The sequence below is a fragment of the Lissotriton vulgaris genome, chromosome 3_1 (assembly GCF_964263255.1).
Source record: "Lissotriton vulgaris chromosome 3_1, aLisVul1.2, whole genome shotgun sequence".
NCBI lineage: Eukaryota > Metazoa > Chordata > Amphibia > Caudata > Salamandridae > Lissotriton > Lissotriton vulgaris.
The window spans coordinates 152,981,888-153,005,542 of record NC_141689.1 but is presented as its reverse complement, the minus strand read 5'-3'; the positions used below and the strand labels follow the sequence as shown (position 1 = coordinate 153,005,542).

The 23,655-nt window shown below is 45.1% G+C and overlaps 1 protein-coding gene across 2 annotated transcripts in view; it reads left to right on the top strand.

Annotated features, from left to right (window-relative positions):
- Window positions 1-9,709: 9,709 nt before the first annotated feature.
- LOC147726133 (phospholipid-transporting ATPase ID-like) overlaps window positions 9,710-23,655 on the top strand; it is a 795,656-nt gene continuing 781,710 nt past the window's right edge. The window contains exon 1 of one of the 2 annotated variants that reach the window (XM_086960237.1): window positions 9,710-10,042. The gene's annotated coding sequence lies outside the window, so the exon portion shown is untranslated. Of the gene's footprint in view, window positions 10,043-10,380; window positions 10,401-23,655 lie in introns of those variants that run through there. The other variant, XM_086960240.1, reaches the window with a different exon arrangement.

Here is a 23,655-nt window from a genome sequence, read left to right as displayed (position 1 = left end):
TCATCCCCTGACAACTGGTCATCATCCTCATCCTCCTCCTCAGCACCATCTGCTTCCTGGAGGGGATGTTCCTGGCTATCAAAGGGTCCCTGTAAGGGGGGCATATTCCCAACTGGATTAGGAGAGCTAAAAAGTTTCTCAGCTTTCCTGGCATCATAAGTCTCTAAGAGACCAATCAGAAAGGAAGTTGTGGGGTTAGACCCCTGTTTTAGTTTCCTAAGAGTACACACTTGTCTCATCTCATGGAAGCTAAGAGCAGCATATTTAGAAGTGATGACCTGTGGAGGGTCCACTGACACAAGGGGAGACTCAGAGTTTCCACCTTTGTCTGACATGCTGTTTCTAGTGTGGTGTAAGTGATGCACCTACCTACACTATGTGTTACCTACTGATCCCTTGCTAGAGTTGCAGCCAAGGTGTGCTAAGCCTTGAGGAGCTACAACAGCTGGTTCAGTAGAACTCAGAGTATTCTAAGCTTTAGTTATATGTACCTAACAGTACTTATGTGATCTTTCAACAAGATATTCTTAGGATACGTGTGGTAAAACAACAGCAAGCTCAAATCCCAACCGCTGCTCACCAATGTGAGAAGGTGGCCTGATATGCAGTGCTCACTATTCTAGTGAACACTATGTATCAGTCCAGCAACCCTTATTGATGATTGGTTGTAAGTCAACCTTATAGACCAGCTATCCTAGTAGCATGGATACGAGCAGTCTAAGGCTAAAGACTCGAGAGGGCGTGTTAAGCCAGCTGTTTACCACACATATACCCCTTGAATACCCAGTGAAAGGACACCACACAAGTGTTATGAAAATAAACAGTTATTTATTAAGAATCACAACAGCCCTGTACTCTTTATGAGGACAGGGTACTAAGCACAAACCAAAACTCTTACAAAAATACTTAAGTTAGCACAGTATATACAAATGCCCGAGGGGCACGGAAAACCATATACTCTGAAAGTGGAATGTGAAATTCCTAGCAGGTAAGTACAGTACTAATAGCTTTTGGAATCGCTAGGACTTGACTAGGGAATCGTTAGATTACTTCTAGGAGGCCTAGGGGACTCGGGTGCAGTGTGTGCACTCTCACGCGAGATGCGGACAAAAGTCTATGGTAGCTAGGAAGTAGAAAGTTAGTGTTCTCGGGCGAACCCGACCTGGTAGGGAGAAAACGAAAGTAGATTCTGACCCTTGGATAGTGAGGCTATGCTGGGGCACCGAAATGCCGAAGTTACCTAGCCCAGGGGCTGCAGCTGCATAGGTCTGAAAAGACGTCGGGAATCCTCGTAGACGGACCAGGAGCCGGAAGAAAAGATGCTGGCCGGTGACCAGTGAAGAAAGTTCAGTTGGATCCAAGCCTGGATCTCGAAGATAGATGACACCTGAAAGCAGAGGGGACCAAGTTCGAGACTACTAGCCAGTAGTCAGTGGGCACCAGGAGGGCACCGGATGGTAGCCACCTCGACAAGGTGAGTGGGTGACGCTTGAGCTCGAAGATCTCACGGACCAGGAGGCGTTGTCGGCGACCAGGATGGAGGATCGAGCTGTCCCACGAAGTTGGAAGCTGTCGGCGTCGCTGGACCCAGGATTGGGCAACAAAGCCTTGGCAAATTCAAGCCCACGCGGTGGACCTAAAATGGCGTCTGGAGTGGACCAGGAGGGTCCGGGGTGCCTCTCTCGAAGAAGGAAGCAAGGGCCAGCCTGGAGCAACCAGACCAGCAGCAGAGATGTCGTCGGGCGTCGTTCAGAAGGCCACAAGCCAGCCGGCTAGTAGCCAAACAACGCGGTGCACAGCAAACAGCAGAAGGGCCCCACGCAGATCGTGGAGATGCAGGGAGGCTGACCTTGGGTGCTGGAGCTGCGCAGGGTCGGGGCTTCTCGGACCCCAAAGCACTCACCAGTGGAGGACACGGTGGGCTTGCAGTAAAGATGTCGTGCAGTCTTGGCGATCGTCGGTCCCTCGAGGTCTCGTCGCACTCACGGTTCTCAGCTTGGCTGTAGAGGTGAGTAGAGGTCAGAGGTGCCAGGGAAGCCGGGTCTCGTCGAGCTGGGTCGTCGGATTCGTGATGAAGGACTTGCAGCAGACCGCAGTGTTCTTTAGGATGGTGCCCGCTTGATGCAGGGTGACTACTCCTTAGCCACAAGGGAGAATCTTGAAGAAGAAATCGTGAAGTCCTTTCGAAGAAAGTGGTATCTTGATTCCAAAGATGATCTAATTTGAACAGGGGGCCCGCTCCTATCTTTATACTAAAAAAGGGGGCTGACCCGGTGACTAGGTCCTGCCTATGGGTGGGACCAGGAGGGGGGTGGTTACACCCCTCTCCCCTGCCGGACTTCCCCAGGCCAGGGGCTGGTGTGCCCCTGGAACTGGTTCTGACTGGCCTATGCGTAGTGAGCACCGGGGTGCCACTCAGCAGTCACCTTCCTGAAAAGCCCTGCCTACCCAGGATACACAAAACCATGTCTGGGACGGTGCTAGCACCGCCCCGGACAGGAAACCCTTTGTCCAGGCCTCCCTCGCTGGAAGGACTCCCAGCAGCAGGAGGTCAGACTCGTGTCTGTGGTGGCAGCATCCATTTTGTGGAGCTGAGGCTTCAGTTAACTTTAACCGGGGTTCACAGTTACATACATGTCGTGTCCCTCTAGAAGGGTGGAATGCTAACCCCGTCGCCAGAATTGGCGAGGGGTTAGTATTCCAATTCGTATGACACCTTACTCGACATGTTTTGATAAGGCAATACCAAAGATAGCATTTAACCGCGAGGATTATAATGCACTTAAGAGTATATGGTATGCGATATCATGGAACAGCTATTAGGACTTGGTTCCGCAAGCTGCAGACAGGCTCAGCTCATGCCAGAGCACCATCTCACACGATTCCAAGCACTCTGCCTTCAGGATTGTTAAGGCCTGCCATAGGAGTGACTGATAGGAATCTGTGTGTCCATTTTAGGGTTAGGTATAGGTATACTACACCTACAGCAAAGGGTGATTACACGACTTTGCCCCAGCTGTCATGCAGCCAGTTGTGTCAAATTTAGGAGGCCAGCCAGGGGTGGCATAATACATGCTGCAGCCCCTGGCAGCCCTGGGTACACCTATGCCCTGAGTTACAGGGTCTGATAAGGTGGCCCAGTACCAATTGGAAATGTACCTAGGGTACATGGAATCCATTTTAAAGAGAGAGCAGTAGGCCTGGGGTCCTGATTGGCAGGGTCCCAGGTCGACTATGTCCAAAACCAGCTAAAACACAGGGCAAAAAGTTTGGGGGCAACCATAGTCAGGATGTACCTTCCTACAGGGCTTAGTGGTCTTAGGCAATTAAACAGAAGCGTTGAAGCCGGTACTCGCTTACAGGTATAGGTATTTTGTGGATGCATCTGGACAATTTCTCACCACACAGTCATTAGCTATGGCTTTTCCCTTAAGCAACTTACAACCATTACAAGGTCAACTGCCCTGTCGTGCTGTGGAAGTAATGTTTAGCGTGGATTACACTATAGGGACACATCAGAAGGGACAGAATCATGCGGGCTATATTAGTCGGGCCACATGGTGGCATGACGAAGTACTTTTATAGGGCACTGCTGAATATACCATGGCACCTCGTCGCAATCAATTGGGGGATGACTTGTACAACAGTCAAGTTGGCTGGCTCGAATCATCTTGTTTCACTTAGAAGGAATGTACTGAATAAGTTATAGTTGCCCCTGAGAATTGTACTTCGGCTTATAATTGGTTATTTAAACTGAGCTGGTGGCAGGTTAGCTATCTCGCCTTGTCTCTGAGGGATGGAGGTGTCTTTTTGGGTCGTTATGACCAGGTAGAGCATTATCGCTTTGTGTAGCTGGGCATAAAAGAATGCCAGGCAAGAATACAGGGGACTATAGGGCATGGTTTGCCTGTGCCGAGCAGAATATATGCAGGCGTGAGCAACGTTAATGGCCAGCAGTTCAACTGTGCATCATTCTCCCTCAAGAGAGCAGGCATTCCTTGAAGCCCTCATCCATCGAAGGCGTATATTTAATTTTATGAAACTTCTTGATCTGATAAAGTATCATGGATAGGGGGCATAGTAGTCTGACACTGGTTGTCGCTTCACAGACAAATCATAGCAGGGTACACAGTGGAAGATGCACGACAGACATACAGTCACACAAACCAGAGGGACACCATTCATTTGTTCGACACAATTCAACAACAGAATTGCCTGCACAAATGTCTGGTCGATGCAGCGGAGCAGGTGCACTCTGTATACAAGGGCATGCTACCAGTCTCTCATGTGAGACAAAAACACCCACCCTATAGCCAGGGAAGCCAGGCGTTTGCAGAAGTTGCCATCTAACTAGTGGGTTGCGGTGCAATAAGCGGGGGGGGACATGGGGTCTGAGCACAATTTGGCTACAAATATTGAAGAAGGATTGATTTGGCGTTCCCACTGCTCAAGAAAGGGCAGGTATTCGTACATGTTGTTCCCCCTCTTATACGTCAGGTAAACGAGGACACCCGTGCTTAATGTCACATATCCCATGGCAGAATAGTCACCAAGGGAGGGGACAGGCCGTTGGCATGCCTTGCCAGGACAGTGATAGCCACTCACACTAACTGGAGCCTCTAGGGAGGACAAATGTTGGAAACACGGACTGGGGTGTGCATGGCCCAAAAACCCCTCACCAAAGCTGCAGGGGGCATCATGCTGTCAGGTGTCTTTGAGGGACGGGCAAGGGCATTAAAGGGCTGTAGTTCATGACAAGGCATTTGCAGGGATGCAGAAGGGTCCTAGCGGATCCACCAAAGGGACTGCAGCGAAACATGCGACACAGAATCTTGTAGTCCGACACCATTACTGATGTAAGTATCAAGGGTCACAGTTGGATAGCAAGGACTGGGCATATGTGACCAGTTGAAGGTTCAGCAAGCAGGGTGGGCTGAGTAAGTTGTCAATCCACGAAAGGGTGCAGTGTCTAATAACGAGCAACATACACAATCCCTCAAACCTGCTTTGACACCATTACTATGTTCGCCAGGGAGCAATCGAAGAGAACTGTGAAATTGGCTGGTCAATGTGGCAAGTAATGAACCCTAGAAGAAGACCAGGAAGACCACAATGTGCATATTAGCGACCAGTTGGGGAAAGGTGAACATTAGTGGTCTGAAATCACCCCCTGGCTCCCGTGGCATGGAGCTCGGTCGGGGGAGGCGATGGAGCCTGCGCGCACGAGGGTCATCTGCGCTATGCGTAAATTCACAGAGCAGAGGGGATTTGGCTTCAGTAGACATGGGTTACTACATGCCAAATCCACAGGGTGTTTCGAGGACGATGGGGTACATCTGTCCAGAATAGGCATGGCCCTGTTCTTGCTGGGTCTGGGAGAGGCCCTAGAAATAGCAGGATGTAAGTAGGAATGCCGCCCTTGGTGTGGGGCCCTGGCTGCGACGGTCGCCACACCCAGGGCTGTGGGGGAGTTACAGGGCAACCCAGAGGCGGGAAAGGTACTCAGGGGTACCGTCTTCAGGAGCACAAAGGGTGCTGAGGCCTAATATCCCCAGGAAGTCTTTGCGATGGACTGAGGTGTGACGGCGCCCCGTCTGTCCTACGGCGGGTGGAAACCTGTACAACCAGGGGTCGATTGAACGCTCCGCCCCTCGTGGTGGGGGGCATGAGTAATGCGATGGACTGACGGTTCACCGGAAGTGGGGGGGGGGTATCCCCCTCACCATAACGCTAATCACTGATTGGCTAAGGCCACGATGTAAGTTGGCCCATCAGATGGTAGGCCGCGAGGGGCTGCTTGCCTTTGGATCACCTGTAAGCTAACCCACCATGTTGGCATATTTGGTATGCTAATAAAGCTGCATCAACTTTCTCCACGAAAACAGTTGTCTTGTCTGTTTATTTATTGGGTATGATGCTGCATGAGGGGTGATGAGTGTTGCCGATATTGGTACTATGTGGGTTGCCCAACGTCCACGAAGGGGACCTCCTATGAGGGTGGCCCCCGTAGTGCCACAGGATGGCACACGGGACAGCCCAGCTTCACGAGACCCCTTTAGGGTTCCCACTCATCATTTCCGGCCCAGGTGGGGGGAGGAGAGAGGACTAAGGTCCTCCTCTGCCCACCTAGCGGCCTCTTTGTTCCGAGACGCTGTTTCCCTCCCTACCGCTTACCCGGCGTAATCAGGGTTGGGGGGGAAGGAATTTCTAATCTGTTATTTGTGTTGCAGGCGGAGTTACAGGGCGATCCAGAGGCGGAAAGGTACTCAGGGGTACCCTCTTCAGGAGCACAAAGGGTGCTAAGGCCTAATATCCCCAGGAAGTCTTCGCAGTGAACCCTGAGGTGCGACGGCGCCCCGTCTGTCCTATGGGCGTTGGAAACCTGTACAACTGGGGGTCCCTTGAACGCTCCGCCCCTTGTAGGGGGGGTTGTGAGTAATGGGGTGGATGGACGGTTCACCGGAATTAGGAGGGGCAATCCCCTCACCATAACCGCTAACCACCGATTGGCTAAGGCCACGATGCAAGTTGGCCCATCAGGTGGAAGGCCGTGAGGGGCCGCTTGCCTTTGGATCGCCTGTAAGATAACCCACCATGTTGGCATATTTGGTATGCTAATAAACCTGCAGCAATTTTCTACACGAAAACAGTTGTCAGTTTATTTATTGGATATGAGGCTGCATGAGGGGTGATGAGTGTTGCCGATATTGGCCCTATGACAATGGGCCCGTCTGGGGTTTTACAGCATGTGGTGGCCGACCTCCTACAACCTTTGTCCATGGCAGGGCATACTATCAGACAGAAGACTGCCTGAGGGGAAGGGGTGGGGTGGGGCGGGGGGAGTTGTTTCCTGGCGTTTCCAGAAGAATTTTCAAATTGAAGAGTTAGTTTGGATTGTGTTATAGGCAGGAGCTCTCAGTTTTAATTTTATTCTAGACAGATGACAAGGTAACTAGATGAGGCCTGCAGTGACATTAATACATTTAATTGAGAATGGGAGTGTAGAGCAGTTTTGAGTGGGAGTTAGAATTAGGTGATGCCCAATAGAGTGCCCCCTTAATTATCTAGATGCAAACGTTGCTGAATAAACTTGTAATCATTATTGGCATCTTGAGTTTAATCCTCTGCAGTGAACGCATCTAATCCAGCGGTTTATGCACTTGTTCTCACCTCTAGAAAAATGACAGATTCTGATGAGACTCAATGGAACGATGAAGATTTTTTAATAGTTCAAATGTCTAGGAACTGCCATGTGATATTTGTTTTTGGCCCTTCGACGATAGATTTTACCATGATAAAGTTTCTGTAAGGAACAAAACGTGGCCAATTCCGTTTTTTTTTTTTATATATTGAGTCTATTGAATAAAGCATTATACTATTGAATGAAGATTGGTTTCGCCATAATTTGTGAATCCAAGGAGAGTTTTTGATTATCTCTTCTCTCTTAACATTTCACTGAATGCCGAGGACTTATAGTACATCGCAAAGTTTTGAATATGCCACCGTACTAGAATATTTTATTCTGAGCCATCCAAATTTGAATGTTTACAAGTACAGAATGGAGCCAGGTCAAGCAGTGATGAGGTTTTTACGGTGTATTTGGGTTGCTCTGGAAATAGTCTAGCTCCTTGGAACATTAGTCCATGTATTGACCAGTTCTGTTACCAGAATTTGCACCCTTCTACCATTTGTGGTGCACTGTACTTCTTTAGGATCGCACTATTCTTTCAATACAGTTGTGGAATTTTGACTGATGCGTTGTGTTAGCTTTGTTTGTCCAGTCTCTTGTGGAATCATTTTTTATAGTGCTTAGCATGAAAAATAAAAAGGTAAGACAGGGGCTTTCTTGTGCACTGTGTGCGTGGTTGCACGTGCCAAAGGATATGTTTATTTCATTCCACTGGGGTCAAAGGCTATTAGGGCGACAGTCTCGCCATTTTAGAACTGATGCAGTTTTAATATTAAAGGAAGACATGATTGCTGCTTTTTTATTTTATGCAACTAACAACCATTGACAAAGCCAATAGTTCTGGCTTGTTGCAGGTGTAACGTTACTTGTTGTGTTATATGAATACAATGACAAAGACGCAAAATACCAGTCAGGCGGTACACTATACCAAGCACAGATTTTTATCTTAGGTGTTTAAAGCTGTGCCCTTAATTACATCAAAATCCACTTTGGAGAAACCCCCCAGTTTTTTCTTCACACTTAAAGCCCTGAAAACACCACCATGTCACAGTCACCTCATGGCCTGGCACTGTGCATCGTGTGTGACTCATGACGCAGATTGCCTATGTGCAAGGGCATAGTGACCCTTTCCCCGCCCCACCCCTTGCTTTAGGAACTAGAGCAAGGGTGACGTTCCTGATGGGCCTCTTCTGTCTGCAACTCTGCCGACAAAGGCTCAGTTAATCATTAAAAGGTGGGCGAGTGAGTAAGTGAAGGGATGGGTGGATGAATGGATAGATCAGTGAAAGGGTGAATGGATGGAAAATTAGAGAAAAGATGGATGGATGAGTGGAAGGATGGATAAGACAGAATGTAAAAAAATAGATGTATCGGTGGAAGGGTATAATGATTGGTAAAAGGGTGGATGGATGAGTGAAAGGATGGCGGGATGAGTTAAAGGGTGGATGATGGGCAAGTGAATGGGTGGATGGATAAGTAAAATTATGGATGGATTGATGAAATGATAAGTGAAAGGGTGAACGGATGGACCGATGAGTGAAAGGGTGGATGGATGACTGATAGGGTCAATTGATGGATTCATGAGTGGATGAGTAGATGGATGGGTGGAAGGAAGGATGGCTAAGTGAAAGAGTCGATGGAGAGAGAAAGGGAGGATGGATGGATGGATGACTGAAAGGGCAAATGGGCGGAAGGATGAGTGACTGGGTGGATGGATGAGTAAGTGAATGGATGGCTAGACGGGTGAAAGGCTAAAAGGCTGGATGGATGAGTGAATGGAAGAGTGGATGGATGAGTGGATGGATGAGTGGATGGATGAGTGTACCGATGGATAGGGTGAAATGGTGGATGGATGGATAATGAATGGATGAGTGAAATGATGGATGGAAGGATACTTGATGGATAGGTTTGCAAATGGTTGAATCTGTTTGGATGTGGATGGGCTTAATTATATACTATTGCGCGACCTCTTCTGATGTGTCTGTAAACGTACCTTTTGTCCTGAAGTTTTGTCCTGAATTTTGACCTCCTGTCCTGAATTTTTTTTCTGAGCTTTGTCCCTTTGTCCTGAATGTTTACACTCACCGTCCTGAATTTGGACCGATGACAGTTGGTCACCTTTGTTTGATGCCTTGGGAACATTCACAGGGTGAGGAATCTGCAGTTAGAGTATCCACCTGCAAGACCCTCCCAGAAGGAAACTTGTTCTTTGGTGCCTAGAAAGGTCGTACTCCAGTTGCATCCTTGAAGGGCTCTGCGTTGCTAGAATGTTATGCTTTTGAGCACTGTTGGCTGGGGGCCTTGCTATTTTCGGAGCTCCGTAGTTCGCAAGGCCTTAAACCTGCGTGTCCTGCCCGTGGCCCCCCTCGGTGTTTGCGGGCTGTCTCTATGGGGACCCGAGGGCTGGCGCGCACGCCTCGCCTCCACCTGTGTCATGGAGGCAAACACCTGCCGCGGGCGACAGACAGACAGCACTTCCTTGTGGTCACAGCGCGCTGCCAGGCTCCCGTGTGTTTCCCTGACAGGCGACTCATGCAAAGCGCCGCGCAGGTGCGAGCGCCTTCCTGCTCGGGTCCAAAGCTCAGGCGCTGTTTGCTCAGTACCAGCCCGTGCCAGCCAGGTTCCACCCAGCCGCAGGCTCAGCACCCCCGGGCGGACAGGCGGCCTCTTCCTGGTCCCACTGAGGCCTCATCGCGGTGCTGGACCCCGGCAGAAGGACGCACAGCCCGCCCTGGGCGAACTTCAGCGCTGCCCCTGGATGAACGCCCCTCTGCGCCTGAAGGTTGATGGGCTAGTGTTGGTGTTTGTGGACTCCACGCCGGCGGCCCCAGGACTCGGACTGCACGCAGGCAGGTAGGGGACCTCTTTACTTGTGCACATGTCCCTCCCGGCAGGGGGCTTCATCCTCGCCAGCTGCGCGGGCCTCAGTTGTGCGCCAAAGCTCCTAAGCTGGAGGCCTGCGCACATCTGTGGGCCCGAGGACCACCCCCGTGGTCATACGCGCCCCCCCAGGGCAGTCCGTAAGTCCCGAGGGCAGCTTCTGACCTCCCCAACCATCCATGCGGGTGGGCGCCGCGGTGCAAAGACACCCGAAAAGAGGCAAGTGACGTCATATGACAAACACAGGTCGCGATGGACGTGACCTCCTCACCCTATCCACGGAATTTGACTCTCGAGTTCACACAATATGCACGCTTTTCTTACACGTGAGGTAAGGGTTTCTAACCGCAGTGCGCTGTCAGCCGAAGACGAACGGCCTCAAACATGTTCAGCAATAACAGACCAGTTTGGCGCCTGGTGGGAAGCGCCGATGCAAGGCTGTTGTGTGGCTCTGTATCACCTGAGATCCCTTCAGCCGACATTTTCGTCGTAATTTAGCGGGGAAAAGAGACGTCGAGTCCCAGATCGGCGCGTGATTTAAGCGTCAGATAAGTAGAAGAAGCCAGACAACCACCCCTACCACCAGAGGGCGCGCTACAGGCGGGGGGCGTAAGAACGAATTAAATAATGTAAAGATGACAAACAAAAGTGGGGGGAAAAGAAAAAAAACATAACTCACTGGTGACACCTTCGGGTAATTGTTCGCGCTTTACAAATACTGGACATTTACATGATCGATTCCTCTCCCACAGCTGATGGCACATAAACAAGAGGAAGGGCAGTTAACAGTAGGTAAATATCAACAGCAAGTGGGCAAAATGGCGTTTACGAGCACATCTCCCCATATCCACCCCGCACAGCTAGAAGCACGCCCACTCTCTCTTTCGGATTCGTGTCCGTGCTCTTTAATCCAAAAAACTGCAATTACCCGTGGTTAGTGCCCGCATTCTGAGCCTCCCGATTGGCTGAGCGCAGACCTGCTTTATAAACTGGACTGGGGGGCAGGTTTGTAGTTTAGTGCGCGTGTGTAGGGGGCTGTTATTTAAAGAAACGTCATCCTGTTTTTTCATTTCCCATCGTAGTGGTAAGTGATTAGTGCGCGATGTTTATTTATGTTTCTGTATTCCTTATGTCCTCGCGCAGTTCATGCGCCCCGTGTTTATCATTGTATTGTGTTTTAAATGTATGGTTCACGCGCGGCGTGTCCAGTCACCGTTGGGCTTTCTGCTGATCGGATGCATCGCGCGCTGGGTGAGTATTTCTGGAAATAAACGACCACTGATAATCTACTGGTATTTCGTGGAATTCCTTACTAATAAGGCTCATCTCATGGAACATAGCAGGTCTTAGGAAAAATCTATGCGACCCTGAATGGAGTGAGTTCATTGAAATGAGCGATATTATTCCTTTACAAGAAACTTGGATGCTGAAAATGCCACATAGAGTAGGGTACAAAAAAATTAATGTGAATGCTGCACCGTCAGTCAGAGGTAGACCCTCTGGAGGGTGAGTAATATGGGTGAAGGTAACCCTCGAAACAAAATAACAGCACTAACCATTGACTCACCAGATATCCTAGGGATACGGATACATACAACTGAAGGGAGGGTGCTGTACATCTTTAACGTATATAATAGGCCAGGCCCTCTATCTAAGGAATCACCAACAATTGAAACCCTGGACGCATTCCTGGATTCCTTGGAGGAGAGACCTGGTATATTATTAGGTGGTGATCTTAATTGCAACTTTGAGCCTATAATAGGGCGAGGTGATATTTTTGAAGATGAGGACAGCGCCAATAATATTCCTATTGTTGATAATACCAATCCAGTTGCTTGCTCCATTTTAGCTGTCCAAATCTTGAGATTAACAATAACTCACGGCCTAAGAGCATGCAATGGAAGATTGCCGATCACCGAAAGCAGCCACCTTTAATAGGAACGACTGTCAAAGTAAGATTGATTTTTTTATGAACTCCCTTGATATCTGGAGCTACGTGCAAGATCTAGAGATTATATCTAGGTTTGAGAGTGATCATTATCCTCTCAAATTGACAGTTTGTAGTGGCTTATTATCTAATGCACCCAGGGATATAAATGAAGTCATACATTTTTCCAAAGTAAACAATGATTCTGTAGTGGCAACTAATAATCGTCGTTCACTGAAATGGGCACTTATTTTGGAATCCGGTGAGGTGTTAGCTGAAATTTATAAGTTATTGGCAGATACTATTACTAGGCACTTGAACACACCTCTTTAGTTCCATTGGTAACACGTATGCCTAGGAAACAATCTAAAACCAAAAAAGTAACGACAAATAGGAAAGCCTGGTATAACGAGGACTGTAGGAACTATAAGGCCAGATTACTAAAAGCAATCAAATCAAAGGATTGTGTCGAGATTAGGGAGGCAAGAAGAGTTTATAAAACAGTGCAAAGAAAGGCAAGGTCAAATTGGGATGAGGAAAGCTGGGCAGATATGCTTGTGGCAGCCCAGAATAAGGACCAGGTGGGCTTTTGGAGACTAGTGGCAAAGGGGAACCGCTCAGGAGGAGTGGTCAGGGACATCTTTTTAGATGAACTGACATGGGTGGAGCACTTTACTGAACTATATATAGAGCTCCAGATAATATCAGGGTTCCAGACACAGAAAGACAACCACCATTTGACAGTGTTCAAAATCTTGAGTTTGATTTGGAAGAAACAGTGGCCGCAGCTGTAAACGCAGTCAAAAATTGAAAAGCTCCCGGGTTTGATAAGGTCCCTGGTGATCTTTTTAAACACAAGTTAAATGCATGGGTCCCTTATATTAACCATTTATGTAATATTGTAGCAGCAGGTGCGGATCTGCCAGGAAGCTGGAGAGGGGCAGGAATCGTATTAATTTTTAAAAAGGGCGATAGGAGTAAACCAGGGAACTATCGCCCAATCAGTTTAATAGATATATTACAAAAAATGTATGCAAGGCATATTTTAACACGTATAAACACCTGGATTGATGAAAACTCCATCCTTACGATGTTTTAAGCAGGTTTTAGATCGAGAATATGCACTGTAGACCAAGTATTCAGATTCTGTTGCCTCTGCTGGAAGTATGTTGACCTAAGGAAGGGCCATTTGTAAGTGGCATTTGTGGATCTAAGGGCCGCTTTTGACCTAATACCGCGAGAGTTATTATGGGAGTCTCTGTATTCTATCGGGCTGCCTTGACTGTCTCTTACAACAGATCATAAGGCTCCATACAAATAACTACACAAGGGTGAGATGGGGACCAAATGGTGAATTAACTAAGGCTATACCAATCAATAGGGGAGTACGCCAAGGAAGCGTGCTGGCTTCCACATTGTTTTCACTTTTTGTTAATGATATCCCATCTTACCTGGAGGGTTGTAACAACGAAGCTCCGAGATTAAATGGTCAAAGGGTTCCTGCCTTTCTTTTCGCGGATGGCACAATACTGATATCGCAAACCCCAAGAGGATTGAAATCTCTATTAAATTTATTTCAAGAGTATTGTACGACTAAGGGCCTGGAGATAAATACAAGTAAGACCAAAATACATGGCCATTAATCCCCACAAAACCTTTAGGGGTAATCTCCTGTTAAACCACGAAAAAAATAGAGGCTGTACAGAATTTTACGTACTTGGGTGTCTCACTAGATTCAAAGTTGACGTGGAATACCCAATTAGAAAAAAGTAAGATGTTATTAAAGCAGAATATACTGCCTATTGTAAAAATACATGGAGAGAGCATTAGTAAGGCAGTGTCCCCGGCGCTTGAGGTATTTAAATTTAAGGCCCAATCTGCAGCCTTGTATGGGGCGGAAATATGGGGGCCCCTGTGCATGAGTTCTTTTGCTGTAAGTGAAAATACATTCTTTAGAGCGATCTTGAGATTGCCAATAGGTACTCCACTGTTACCAGTAATATTAGATCTAAACATGAAGCGCACTGACCAATATGCTATTCTACAACCATTAACCTTGTGGGTAAGACTCTAGTCTACACCAGAGTTAGAGGATTATAAAAATGGTCTTTTAGAAATCATGAGAATAGATTATAACACCACAAATGTTTGGCTGAAACATGTGCGCAACTGGCTAAAAAGAATTGGTTTGCCACAATTCTGGGAAGAACCGTCAACATTGACTAAAGATTCAAGAAAATTACTTAAAAGTTCATTTTGGGCATACATTTATAGTAGTATTTCTAATGACCAATCAGGAGGATCTTTGACAAACAACTTCCTTGTTTTTAAAGATACTGCCTACTTTGAACAGTTCTTAGATGAGGTTCAGCCACGCTTGGCAAAAACCTTGTTTATGAAGCTGAGGTATGGAATACTGAGAACAAATCAGACTGTTGCAAGGTGGACAAGCTCATGTAAGGAAAAGTCATGTGATTTATGCACTTTATGCACAAGTAATTAGAAGGAAGATATAGCTCATATCCTGTTTTTTTGCCCATCTTATGAAACTGCTAGAAAAAAATGGATCTTACCTGTTTGTCGGAATTTAGGAGTACGTAACTATCAAGAAGCTGAAAGGATTCTTAAGACTGACACCAGGCAGATGATAGTTTTTGGTGTCAGTAGATTTTTAATGGCAATTAATTTCATAAGCAAAAAGAGGGGGTTGAAACTATAATGGAATCTGAGACATGGTCTAATAACCTATATGTAAAATTGATGGAAGATTGTTGTAATTAATCAATTCTATATTAATTACGTCTATGTATTAAGGGTGAAGTTTTGTAATAAGGAAAATCAAAATATTTTAAAAAATGTTTGATTTTATGTGGTTATGCCTTTTTAGCTTATTTAAATTGGATTTTAATGTAACAATTTCCAAAGTTCTCTGAAATTTCTGTAAGAGCACAAATTACATAAATGGTAATTGTATGTAATGTCTGTTTTTATGCATCTTTCATGGTCCAATTGGACCGAAATAAGGATTGAATTGAATTTCCCATTGTAGTGGTAAGTGATTAGTGCGCCATGTGCACTGTGCATCGCGAGGAGCACCGCATGATGTTTATTTATGTTTCTGTATTCTTTATTTCCTCGCCCAGTTCATGCGCCCCGTGTTCATCATTGTATTATGTTTTAAATGTATGGTTCACTCGCGGCGTGTCCGTTCAGTGGATGTCTCCTAACGTTTCCTCAGTCACCGTTGAGCTTTCTGCTGATTGGATGCATCGCGCGTTGGGTGGAGTATTTCTGGAAATAAACTTCCACTGATAGTCTACTGATATTTCGTGGAATTCCTTACTTGCAACATTTGTCGACGATCGGGAAACTTGGAAACTGCTCTCACACCCACGCAAGAGATTTTCAGCATTTTTACTACTTCACAGTACCTGCTACCTTAATTCCGGTTTATCTCAATTTCGAGAGCATCCTGGTAGGATTTTCAATGTCCTTTCCAATTTCCAATTTCTTCAGATGAGGTACGTTGAAAAATGAGTTCTGAAGCATGATTGGTTGATGCTGAAGCCCATTTACTTTATTATTTTGACTTTCTTCGTCATGATTGGCCATTGAAGTCAGCTTGTGACTCTCGTTTTTGCCAGTGACTGCGTTGATTGGTTCATCTTTTATTTCTATTTTATTTAGCTTTTGGAGCGCTTGTTCAACTAATCATCTCTGAAACAGCTTGTTTATTCCAACACCAGCGCGTTGCTACAGCGATGCGCACGCTTTAATTACCTTGGTATGCAATGCGTATCTCGCTGGGATCTTTACCGCTAGTCCGTGTTGGGAAAACCACTTTCTCTTATTTCAGCGTGTTGCTACAGCGACATGCACGCTTCAATTTATTTACTGATTTGGTCAATATGAGCGCGTTGCTACAGCGTCGCGCACGCTTATTCTAACTGAGTTTTGTCATCATTTGCGCTTTGCTTTGCTTCAGCGACGCGCACACTTGAGACATTAACATATAGAGCGTATTGCATCAGCGTTACGCACGCTGTTAAACTTATTTTCTTTCCAGTTACGGTCACGTTCATTATCATTTAAGTTACAGTGTTTAGGATTTGTGTTTTTGCATGGTATCCTAGCAACAGCATCAATATAGAGTGGTTATTCTTTCTATTTGTTATTTTTACAGTAATTAAATATTTTAATTCTTCTTTTCATTCAAAGAGTCTTAGGCTGATTTATTATACTATGGCTAATTTGCAATTACAGCAAATTACCCAAGCACCTCCTTTCTTAAGTAAACCTGGGAGCCCTGAGATCATTTGGAAGGAGTGGTTTGCCCTTTTTGAAAACCACATTGTTGCTATAGATGCTGTTGCTTACACACCTGAACGTACATTTGCTATTCTTTTTGGTTGTCTTGGCCAAGCTGCACAAATAATTTTTAAAAGTGTTACTCCCATTCCTGCTCCTACATCTCAAGCTGGCGATCAACGGTGAAATGTTTATCTTTAAGCAGTTGCTTTCTTAAAGAAGCAGTTCGCAGAAGAACCAAACATTATGTTGGAACGACATAATTTTTACGCTAGGAAACAGAAAGAAGAAAAGAAAGTTTAAGAGTGCATCTCTGCTCTTAGAGTATTATCAACTACATGTGACTTTGGTCCATCATCCGATAACTATATCAGGGATCAATTTGTTTTCAATTGTGCTTCCTGTAAGATCAAAGAATGTATTTTGGGGTGAATCCCTCCTTGGATGAAGTGATTGATCGCTCCTTGACTATTGAACGTTCTACCCTCACAAGTAAGGTGATGTCTGATACTACAAAGAGCAGAATTAACTTGGTCAATCCTTTAGATTCTTGCCAAGACAATGCTATTCGTTCTGTAAATGTAAAAAACAAAAATGTGAAGTTTCCTCAGAAAAAGCAATCTATATTTTGTTATAGGTGCGGGTCCAAGAATCACATTGGGAACTTTCAAGGATGTCCTGCTGTCAACAAACGTTGCGTAATTTGTAAAAAAGTGGGACATTTTGAAGGGTTTTGTAGAAATGTGAGGAAACATCCTAATGTGAATATTGATTCCGATGTTGATTATTGCAGTAACTCTATTAGCAACATAGTTGTTACCTTAGATTGTGATGGTGAAATCGATGATATTAAGGGTCCGTTATGTTCTGCAATAATTGATAATGTTCCCTTACAGGTTATGGCAGACTCAGGATCACCATTCACCATTTTGAGGGATTCAACGTTTTATGATTTATGGACTAGAAATGTTGATCTGTTGCAGTCAGACATAAATCCAAAAGCCTTTGGTGAAAAAGATATTAACATGATTGGGTACTTTACAGGGCTAGTTCAATGTCTAGGTAGAGAGACTATGACTAAAATCTACGTTGCAGAAAAAGGGAAAAATATAGTTGGCTGGAAAGACCTCGCTTTCATGGGCTTATACTTCGTTCCCGGGGATGATAATCCTATCAAGGTCAGGGAACTACCTGTTTCTAGCATTGATTGTGGCTTGCCTAATTCTGATTCTTTTACACTAAAACAGATTATTGATGAGTTCAAGCCAGTGTTTAGTGACAATGTGGGCAGTGTGAAAGGTTTTGAACATAAGATCAGATTAATTACAGGAGCCCAACCTGTTGCTCATAGAGTCCGATCTGTTCCCCTGAGTGTACGGAGTGAGTTAAAACATTCTTTGAAAAATGTGTGTGATCAGGGTATCATAGAATCTGTCGACTCTTCCCAGTGGGTGGCCCCCATCGTGGTCGCATGCAAGAAGTCTGGCAAAATTAGGCTCTGCGTGGACTTACGCGCTTTAAACAAAAATATTATCATAGATTGTCACCCCGTGCCAAAAATCTATAAACTTCTTGCGAATCTTTGTGGTGCCAAATGTTTTTCGCTGATTGATTTGAAATCAGCATACCATCAGGTTGCTTTATCTAAAGAGTCCCAAGAATTGACTTCCTTCATCACTCCGTTTGGGGCATATATGTTTTTGCGCCTTCCGTTTGGCTTGGCATCAGCCGGAAGTGTGTTCTAGAAGCTTATGATTCTCTTTTTCATGAGGTTGTGAGATTTCAACCTTATCTGGGCGACATTTTAGTTTTTGCAAAAACTTTGGATGAACATAATGTGATTCTGAGACAGGTGCTTGCAGTTTTGATGTCTAAAAACATGACCGTCCGCAGTGACAATGTAAATTTGCAGTTAATGAACTCGAATACTTGGGACACACTATTTGTCAACAGGGGATTAAGCCAACATTTTCAGTAATTAGGGCCATTAAAGAGGCTAAACATCCTACAGATGAAGATTCTCTACGGTCTTTCCTTTGGTTTGGTGAAGTATTACGCAAGGTTTGTTCCATCTTATTCACAATTAGTTGAACCTCCTCGCATGCTGTTAAGGAAAGGTTGTAGCTTTACTTGGTCTCCTGAACTCGAAAAAGTTTTTGGTGAGGTAAAAAAGATGATTGTGTCCGCTCGTGCTCTCCACGCCTTCAGAGAGGATTGTACTTCAATCATAACAGTTGACGCCAGCATGTCTGGACTTGGGGCTGTGCTTACACAAAGGGTGAAGGGCCATGAGCAGACCGTCGCTTTCGCTTCTAGATCCCTCACATCTTTTGAAGAGAAGTACAGTACAATTGAGAGGGAAGCGTTAGCTTGCGTCTGGGCGGTGCAGAAGTTCAGAATGTATCTTTGGGGTCGGAAGTTTGAATTGGTTACTGATCACAAACCCCTGATTTACATTTTCAATAAAGTAGATTCTTCTTGCATTTCTGCTAGGTTGATGAGACTTGTTTCTAAATTGCAAGAGTTTCATTTTGAGGCAAAACATATTCATTGAGGGAAGAATTTCCAAGCAGACTGCCTGTCTAGACTCTCCATGGTGAAGGATGATGATGAGGCTATTTCAGCGGAGGATATTGAATGTGTTGCTGTTGTAGATGCGATGTGTGAAATGAGTTCAGTTATATCTGAAATGGATTAGAAGTCTGCTTATGAAAAGGATGCAATCCTTCAGAAAGTCAGAGTATTCAACACATCGTTGGCCTGAGCCTAGGTCTTTAGAGGGTGAATTGCGCAGATTTGCTCAGGTCTCTGAGGAACTCTCAGTTGAGAATGGAATTGTTCGTAGAGGTGACAAATTTATTCCCCCTTTCAAGTTACGTACTTCAATGATTAACGAGGCTCATCAGGGGCATTTAGGCGTTACCAAGACCGCCATGAGAATTAAGCAGCATTATTGGTGGCCCTCTATGGATGACTAGGTTAGGAGGTTGATTGATTCTTGTCCTGAATGTCTGTTATCAGACAAGCACTGGCAAACTTTGAAAGTTCCTTTACACCCAACTGAGTTTCCGCATACTCCATGGGAGAAGGTCGGCATAGATTTTTCTGGGCCATATTCTGTTTTGGATCAAGAGAATAACTACCTGATTTTATTGATTGACTATTATTCTAAATGGATGTATCATGAGTTGATTAAAACACCTGATTCGGATTCTACAATCGCTTTTTTAAGGAAAGTTTTTAATGTGGAAGTTACTCCTAGAGTAATAGTTACTGATAACGGCACACACTTCACTTCTGATAAAATGTGCAAATTTCTTAGCGATTTGGATATTAAAGAGTTGAAAGTCGCTTTATACTCCCCTTCATCCAATGGATTTGTAGAGAGAGGGAATAAAGTAATTAAGGAAGGCATACAGACGGCATTAACATGTAAGCTTAATGTGGATGATTTAATTAGAGACAAAGTGTTGCATTATAACACCTCACCGCACTGTACTACAGGCGTGTCTCCATTTACTTTGTTGAGGAACAGGGAAGCTCATTCTAATGTGTTTCCTTCTTGGCTTCAAAATATGTCTGGTGAAAAGAAAATTTACCTGGGTGCTATTCGTAAAAAAGTGAACGACAAGCAGATTCAAATGAAAAATAATTTTGATAAGAAATCTAATCCTGTGAATGTGGATATTTTGGTTGGGACTGGGTTTTGATTAAAAAACCTGATAGAGTAAAAAAAGGAGAATCAAAATTCTTTGAACCAATTCAAGTCCTTAAAGTCAGTAAAGGGGCTGCATTTGTTGATAGGAAAGGTTGGTGGAACAAACGTCAACTAGTAAAAGTTTCCCACCAACAGGTAGAAATCATGCAGAGTAGGCGGTGTGAATCTAATGAGGAATTAGATTGGAGTCATTGGCTGGATGTTCCTGTTAATCGTGCTGAGCCCATTCCAGCTATTGTGCCACATACTCATTCAAATGTTCTTTCTAATGTGCAAAATGTTACTATGTGCTCTTCTCGTGGCAGGACCATTAGAGTTTCTTCTCATGGCAGGACCATTAGAGTTCCCAGGAAGTTTGATGGCTTTGTCAGATTTTAAGGAAAATGTGAATTTTACTGTTCATTTTGTTTGTTTGCTATTGTAAGGGGGAAGGTGGTGTAGTGGTAAGTGATTAGTGTGCATTGCTTGGAGTACAGCGCAATGTGCACTGTGCATCGCGCGGAGCACCGCACAATGTTATTTATGTTTCTGTATTCTTTATTTCCTCGCGCAGTTCATGCGCCCCGTGTTCATCATTGTATTGTGTATTAAATGTATGGTTCCCGCGTGGCGTGTCCGTTAAGTGGAGGGCTCCTATCGTTTCCTCAGTCACCGTTGGGCTTTCTGCTGATCGGATGCATCGCGCGTTGGGTGGAGTATTTCTGGAAATAAACTACCACTGATAATCTACTGGTATTTCGTGGAATTCCTTAATTGCAACACCCATGCTATCCATCTGCTCGCTGCCGGCTTATAATTCATGAAAGACAGCACAGAGAGTCACTTCAAAGAAGAACAATTTTCTGTATTTATTCACTTTTAAAAATAAATGCAGACAGAAAATACATTGTTTTCTGCTTGTATTTATCTGTAAAAATCCGTAAAAACGGAAAACAGGGAGCATTAATTATAATCTGAGATGTGAAAGAAGAGAAGAATTATGGATTTTAAACACTCTCCACATATTCCACTCTCTAGTTAGTTCATAATGTACAGTGAAATAACGGTTTCAAATTCCTAAAAGCAGCATGGTCCTGGGTCAACACAGTGACAGGCGCCTTGCAAAAGTTTGATGGGCACCTTTCATGTGTTGATTGGTGGATTCAGGTGTTGAGCTGGTACTAATGAGGGCTAACCAGGACACAAGTTGAGGGTACACGTGACAGGTAGACGCCGTCTATCCACTATTTTCATTGGGTGAATGCCGTCTACCCGTTATTTTCACCGGGTGCATGCCGTCTACCCTGCCAAGACGTTGCCCCACACAAGTATTCTAAACATGTCCTGGTGTAATTTTTAGACAGTGCCTGCACGGTGTCTTCCTTGTTTGGAGTAGCATATGCAGGCGGGGGGCTTATCAAATACCAGCTGGACTCATAACAAAGCCTCACCTTAAGGGTCCATCAGGTCTTTTGGTGGAGTATCCAGGCAGGGAGCCTCGTACCATGGTGCACTAGAGGAGAAACAAAGGGTCACATTAAGAAAGGCATGTTTTTTACTTTGTTCAGTCCCTGTATACAAGACCTGTGCATGCACTGCAAGAATGTTAGATGTGTTGGTCTGTCCCGGTATTCACACAACAATAAAGGAAAGATAATTTTAAGGAAAAATCCAAAACTACTTTAAATTTGGGTGGAGTTTAGGACTAATGTGTTTTTTAGGTTCAGGGAAGGTGACGAGGGGTATTTAAGGGACAGGAATACTTGGAGTAAGGCATAGAAAGGGTTTTTTAGGGTTCATGGATGGGTGGAGTGTAAGGATGTTGAGGGGTTTTAGGGTTTCTGGATGGATGGAGTTTAGGGCTGGTGAGGATTTTTAAGGTTCAAATATGGGTAGCGGTTGGGGATGGTGAAGAGGCTTTTAGGGTTTAGGATGGGGTGGACTTTAGGGTGGTGAGGGTTTTTGAGGATTCAGGGCTGGAGTGGAGTTTATATTAGAAAGTTTTTTTAGAGTTTGAGAATGAGTAGTTAAAGGTGAAGAGCTCCTATGGGTCATGGCTGGGTGGTGATTAAAGGCTGTGAGGGTTTTTTAGGGTTCAGGGATGGTAGTGTTTGGGTGTGCAGAGGTGGTTAAAGGGGATTTAGGCAAAGAAAGTGTTTAAGTGTTTTTTAGGGTTCTGTAATGAGTGGAGATAGGGGTAGTGAATGACTCTATGGTTTAGGGATTGCATTTTTTGTGTAGAAAGGGCTTTTAGGCTTCAGGAATGAGTGTAGGTTTAGGTGTGGTGAGGGGTTTTGAGGGGCATGTATTAATGTGTTTAGGGAAGGTGATGGGTCAGTAAATTAAAAACATCCAAAGCTGTAGCTTGAGAATGTGAAAGTTATAAAAATGAAATAATGTCACCTGAAGTAAAGCACTGAAATAAATATCTCCAACAAAACTGTTCCGGCAAGTAAGACCTGCGACGATTGGTTTTACTTGAAAAAACAAAACAGGAATTCTAAAGCCAATTTTGTCAAAAAGCCATTCTCTAAATTGGTTTCTATGAAAAGGTAGATGGAATTCATTTTGAAAATTGTAAATAAAGAGTTTTGATGAAATGTTTTATCAGTAATGGTATTTCATGAAATTGTTCTATGAAATCACATACAACTGGTTTGCATATTTAGTGTTATAAGAGTGTGGAGATGATGGAATTAATTGCATGTAAACTGCCCACAGACCCGGCATCCTACCTAGGGGTGGGCTTAAGAAAGCGCCATTCCTGAAGTAAGATAACTTTGTGAAGAAACTTTCAAAACACAGAATGGCAGCAAGGCTAATTAACACTGCACTGCCCAGTCTAGTCACTAACGTAGTTCTGCACCTACTGGAGGCCTGGGCTCAATCTTCCTCCTTCCCGCCCCGGTCCGACACGGTGATTAGCACCGTTGCGCCGGGGGCGAGGAAGGGTAGAGCCAGGCACTTCCGGTGGGCTGGGGGGCCCGTTAACGGTCTAGTGGCTATTACTCCGGGGATAAAAATCACATGCTCAATCAGCCGCACAGCGGGCGCGCCAAAGGCAAGCCCGTCTGCGCCCGTCCGCGGCCGTATGGGGACCGGAGCCAGAACCCCTGGCCAGTCAGTGGTAAGAACTCAGTTCAACTCGGCAGAATTGCATGTTTTGTGCCCCCTTATAGCCAGTGTGTGTAGAAATAGCATGATCGTCAACCAAGATGTAGATAGTAGCCATTGCTCTTTTAAGTATAATACTGAGCGAATGAGGCAGACAGAGAGCTCAGGACTGAACTGTGGTCTATTGAATTGTAGATGCTTAAGTAAGCATAAAATGGAAGTCTTTGATTTGCTCTCGGAGGGGAAGTTTAATCTTCTGCTTCTTACGGAGACATGGCTAGACTCCGATTCTGAGCCGGAAATTCTAGAGGCACTACCCCCTGGCTATGCATTAACTAGAATTAATAGGACAACAGGTAGAGGAGGAGGGATAGCGATTATTTTTAAACTCCCCCTCCAATGCATCCTTGAACCTGTTACGATTGTTGATAGTGAAGTGGGCTCATTCGCGATCAAAGTTAGCGCTAACCTTACGGTGAAGGCTCTCCTGGTTTACAGACCACCTGGCCCTCCAACGCGTTTTTTGCCCAGCCTACCCAT